Source organism: Vigna unguiculata, chromosome 5 (assembly GCF_037176805.1).
Source record: "Vigna unguiculata cultivar grain cowpea cultivar isolate G323 ecotype 2 chromosome 5, ASM3717680v1, whole genome shotgun sequence".
NCBI classification, from domain to species: domain Eukaryota; kingdom Viridiplantae; phylum Streptophyta; class Magnoliopsida; order Fabales; family Fabaceae; genus Vigna; species Vigna unguiculata.
This window is the reverse complement of record NC_140796.1, coordinates 3,614,660-3,620,804: the sequence shown is the minus strand read 5'-3', so window position 1 is coordinate 3,620,804 and position 6,145 is coordinate 3,614,660. Positions and strand designations below refer to the sequence as shown.

General features: G+C 27.4%; 1 non-coding gene across 1 annotated transcript; it reads left to right on the top strand.

Annotated features, from left to right (window-relative positions):
* Positions 1-4,679: 4,679 nt before the first annotated feature.
* Positions 4,680-4,760, top strand: TRNAL-CAG (transfer RNA leucine (anticodon CAG)). Its single transcript has one exon. It is a non-coding gene; the product is annotated as a tRNA-Leu (tRNA).
* The last annotated feature ends 1,385 nt before the right edge of the window (positions 4,761-6,145 follow it).

Below are 6,145 nucleotides of genomic sequence, written 5' to 3'. Positions count from 1 at the left end.
ACAGAATACTTATCTTTATCCATATAAGGGAAGGAGAACCATTTTCGAATATATAAACTTTTTTCTAAAGAGAAATAAAATAAAAGACTTCATAAACAAGTAGTTAGAGGTCAAAGACTCACTGTTCCATTCCCCTAATTATCGTTAACTTAAACTATAATACAAAATTATTGTGGGTTCATGCTTAGCATAAAAGTTTGAATAGCACACTTTCGTATAAAGAAGGGATAAGACAAATGTTAAATAATTTTATTTAATTGTTTAATGTTTATTATAAGTTTTCTAGAGTAGAAATAACAAAATGATTAATCCTTTATTAGCGATTAATAATTTCCCTCTCTTCATAGCAGACTATTGAGGTTTAGAAAGGATTAGAAAACTATATTTCTATCATTTTATTTTTTTTGATGGAGTAAGCTCATGAATAATCAATTAGAAAAGAGAAAAGACATCAAAAAGTGAGAAATTGATACTTCATTGAAATTATCTTGCCCCCACCATGCCTTCTCTTCCTTCTTGAAATTACAAGAATAAATATAACTTTTAAAATAATAAAATTTTGTGGCTTCTATGATGAATCAATAATTTTTTTTCTTTTTTTCTTTTTTGTGGCTTATATTAAAAAAACATTTTTTTCTTTATTATTTTTTTTTTCTAAAGGAGGGACAAACAACGTAACAAACCCTCAACATGCGAGCCTGTTATTTTTTTAACCGATAAATTACATATATAATTCAATGGGTAAAATTTTACTCTTTTTTTCATTCAAATATTTTCAGTCATTTTCCTCATCTCCCACCTCATCCAGAACTGGCTATAATTTAGCATCTTGGATATTTCAAATTATAGTTCTTATATTTTTTTCTTGTACTATTAAAAGTAATTATATAAAAGAAAACATTCTGAATAATGCAAAAATAGAAAATAATTATATATTTGAAACAAAATAATCACAGGTTGGATATAGCTGCATTCTCTAACGGTCATTGGTTAGGATGTTGGGTTGTTTGTCCAGCTATTGGTATTGTAACCAAACCACCACCATTTGTCATTTTCATTCTGTTAGAATCACTTTCTCAGTTAAGCCTTGTTTCTTTTTCCCATACCCTTATCTTCTTTCCACAAACAAATACATCTTATCCACCCATATATGAACATCACAATGTGCACTTAATCCAACCTAAGATCACATCTAAATTTAACACTATAAAACATCAGTAATAGTATAAATACTAAAACATATATGTTTCATTGGATGGAAAATGAAAAAGAAAATATTATTTCTCTCCCTATATAGACAGATCATATTTTTCTGTACCTACAAAAATACCTCATTTTCTTTTTAGCATTAAATAGGAAAAAAATTATAATAATTTGATGACATGATTATTTAGTAGAAAAAAGTTATTTAAAATAAAAAGTTATGAACATGTTTATTTTTTTGGTGAGGAATTGTGAACATGTCTATTCTTGATTTAATGAGGGAGTAGCGTCTAGGCCCCAATCATGGTGGATGAGCTAGGTTGTTATACTGAGGCAGTGTAGTGGTGACGGTGACACAGATGTCGGAAGAATTAAGAAAGATGGGACGCTGGTACTTTATCAACAACAACAAATCTGGGGAACACAACATAGGATACAACTCTCTAGGATAGGTCACACTATTTAATAACTTTCAGGTTAGCTCCCTAATAAAACCCTAATTAATTATCTTATGCTAAACATTTTTAGGTTAATTATATACATCTTACCATTCCACCAAATTATACATTTAATTTTTCTAAACCTTATGTTTACTTATTGTGTGACCTAATGCAATAAATTTGCGTCTTTTTATTATTGACGTAATAATTAAAGGCTAATTTTAAAACAAGATAAAAACTATTTCAATGGATGCATGTGATAAGTATAGATATTGCAAACCATCATGTTGCATCACACATGTACAAGAGATGCCACTCCATACCAACTAATAAGATAAAAAAAAAAAAATCGATGTCTTAGATTATTTCACTTATATCTTTAACATGATTTTCGAATATAGACTATTTATTATTGATAGCAATAACTAACAGTGTCCAGAAACCCTGAGTGTACACAATCTGAGTATATATTCTCATTTTATATTCAGTTTGATAGCACCGATATTCAAGTTATGTGAACCAATGTTGGTAATTAGTAAATAGTTTACTTTGAAAATATTTGAAAAATATTTTTTAAATAATAATTTTGATAAAAAAAATACCAGAAATTTTCTTGATCTTTCTTTTTTATTTTTATTAAAACAACAACAATATCGATTGGTTTCCCCCATGTTAGCTCGATTTTTTTAATCTTAAACTTTTGTTGCTATATATATATCACGCTTGGGAGATATAATTAGGTCACACTTTTGTTTTTTATCCATACAATAGCAACATGTGTACGTGTGAACAATACTCCAAGTTCATATACGCTAAACGTGGTATTATTTTATTTGTGAAAGAAGAATCTTTTAACATAGTTACATATCTATAGTTGATGCGAAAGAAAACATCTATAGTTAAGGTTTGAAAACCTAGGTATATGATATAAGTAGCATATCCAACTTTAACTGTCAGGAAATCCCATGATTCCTTTCTCTCCGTTTACGGTTAAAAAGGACAAATTACTATTCTGTTTGAATCCGACAAAAAGTTGGAAGTTAGGATCCAATTGAAATCCATGATAACAAGCGAAGACCGAAGGATAGATAGGAAATCTTTAAAGTACTTTATTTAAAAGTGTTTTACCACAATTTCTGAAAGCAATGCGTGCGCAGTTCCGTGACATAATAACATGGTTGCTTTAAGTTGAAGAAACTCTCCAATATTAATCCAAATTCAAACCCACGAGATATAGTAATTAATGAATATTGTCACGCTAAAGAGTAGTTTTGATGATTCAGGGTGCTAATTATAGGTCCTTTTTTTCTTCTTTAAGAAAAGAGCAAGGGGTTCCGACAATTACTTAAAATTTGTCTAAACTTTGTTGAAGCCAAATTAATGCATGTATCTCTCACCTACTACTACTATACCACAACAACAACAACAACTTCAACAATGCTTCAGGAGATTGAAACTTTCGGTTCGAATGTCCAAGGGTGCATTTGGATAACAAATCATTGTCTCGGTTGACCCTGGTTTCAGATTGTTCACCACTCACTCTAAAGTTGCTATGATTCAGATCCTCAACACACTTGATCATAACTGCAACCTGCATGCTCTGCATGCAGTTTACTTTTTAGGTCAAATAATACTGATCACCAAAGGACATCAAATACTATTTTTTATTACCAAAGATAGCAAAGTTTTTTTTTTTTTTATAAGCTCAGGTTTAAGAGAAGACTTTATTCCATTTCATCATGTGCTTTTTAAGTTATCTTTTATATGTACGAATTAAACATATATACAAATAACAATACATATACTATGTTTAATCAATCGTACTATATTCTCTTAACAATGTTATTTAATAGTATTATTATTATTATTATTATTATTATTATTATTATTATTATTATTATTTCATTCTTTGTAAGTAACTTTTTAATATCTTGTACACTTGTTAAAAATGAGAGAGAAACACTAACATAAATCACATTAAGGAAAGTTTTTTTGTATAAAAAATATTCACGTTTTTTAATCCGTCTGTGCTATCTCTTAAAGTAAACAGATGAAAAAAATAAAGGTGATAGTATTAACATAAAAGTTAATTAATTCATTTATCAATGTAAATAGAATGCTAATATATGCTGGAAAGTAGCTAAGAGATAAAATAACTCATTAATTTTACATGAAAATGTAATGTTTATTGGTATTAATGCACTCGCACCATTGTTTCTATTTAAAACATTTTGTTAATAAAAAGCAATGGGGCATTAAAATATGAGCAAAATATACTCAATCTTTTTTAAATATGATTATAGAACTATTTAACAGTCGACCTTGATCCTAATTAGCAGAATAATTTGCACCGGATTGAGAAATAATTAATTGTTAGTGTTTTAGCAATTGTGTATCTAAGTGACACGTATTCACCTTAATCCATATACTCTATGGGTTTTACACTTTGAACAAAAGTGATCGTTACATGAATTGGGCCTTAAGCCCAATTTCAAGAAAAAATATGCATAGTTCAACAAGGCTCATATCAAATAAGTTCAAAATTTTAATTACCGCCACCCAATGCGAGTGATCTCTGAATTCCCAACGAACATACAAATAAATTAAACACTTTGACTAGTTTCTTCGGCAATAACTAAAAGTAATGTTTAGCGAAAAAAAAAATGTATTATAGCGTAAAAGTAATTAATAGAACCACTTGTTATGAATAAAAAAAATTTTAACTGTGCACTGAGATTTTTTATGTTAAACGATACACTCAAAAAATAATTTTGCATATTGTCTGATTATACTTGAGATGAGTTCCTGCATTATATTTTTTTACAATAATGATCTCTAAATCTCATTCCTTCTTTTTTTTTCTGTGAAAATGAAGTCAAAAATATTTTTTTTTGTTCAAACAATCATAAAATGTAGAATTGAGATCTAAGTATGTATGTTTGTCTATCATACACAAAAAAGTAAATAAGTGTTATACCTAAAATTGAATAACCAAATATGTGACATTAAAATTGTATTAAAATTATTATCAATAAAGTCAAGATGGCCGAGTTGGTCTAAGGCGCCAGTTTCAGGTACTGGTCCGAAAGGGCATGGGTTCGAATCCCATTCTTGACAAATTTTTTTTTTAAATTTTATGTATTTTGGTAATTTTTTTCCCATCATTGAAATTAATTACCCCTACTATCGATATTCACACGAAACATTTTTTACATACCAAATGTAATGTGTTTTTTTTAATGTTGTCTAAAAAAATTGTATATTTTATTTTTGTTCTTAATTTACTTTATTTTATAGTCTTATCTTCAATAAAATATTTATTTTTATTTTAGTATAAACAAATTTATTGATGTCATTTAAAGACTCAACTCTCACAAATATTCTGTTCCAATAACTACAAAAAGATAAAAAATTATCTTAGACTCTCTTAATCTATATGTAACTATAACCACAAAAACACATCACACGTATTTAAAAACTCAAAATAAGAACAAAAGATGTCTGATAACAAATTTATTCGGATAGAACTTTTATGCTTTAAGCCAGAACTCTTATGATAGTCTTTGATTAGTCACTGAAATGGATAATTAATCACTTGAATGAGTAAAATAATAGAGATCAAAAAAGAAATAATTTTTTTAATAGAGAACCAAAATGAAAAACAAAAGCAAAATTTGTCAATTTTCTATATAGCAAAAGAAAAATAAAACATGTATCACTCCTACAAAACTTGTGACCTATGATGCACCGATACTTCAATCTGGATCACATATCCGTATCTGATACTTTAAGATACTTTATCGATACTTATCAGTGAAATATCTAATTTACAAATATGTAGTACAATACAAGAAAATCTTTTAATAATGATTAATTTTAGTAACAAAAATAATTAGTCAATGTATAGTGACCAATTTAAGTATCAATTTAAAAACTAAAAATTATTGATAACTAAAGTAGTTTCAAAAAGTTATAATTAGTCTCTATATTGATAATTAAAATAATTTTTATTATAAATTGATTTCTAAATTGGTCACTAACATTAGTTACCAAAATTTTGACTACCAAAATAATTGGTTTATAAATTGATCGCTAACATCTACAGTGGTACTTGTATGATGAAAATTTTCAAAATAAATATATTGACGTATCGGATACGTGTTATATCCGATACACGTATCATATCCGTGCATCATTCTGACTAATATCACTTCACATATAAATAAACAAAATCACGGTATAAATAAGAATTCTATCGAAGATAAAAAGAAGGAAAAATATTATCTATTATAAAAGTGAACAAAAAGTTATTTTAGAAAAAATAAATGTATTATATAATGCTGATGACACCGTTATCAGGTAAGATGAAATATCGACTACCTTCATCGTCATTTTTTTATTTATTGTTTTAAATATTGTTTTTGTTTTTTTATCCGGTATACTATTTTGAAATTGTGATAATCACTGTGACTGCACCTAGTTTCATCCAGATATGATTGAAG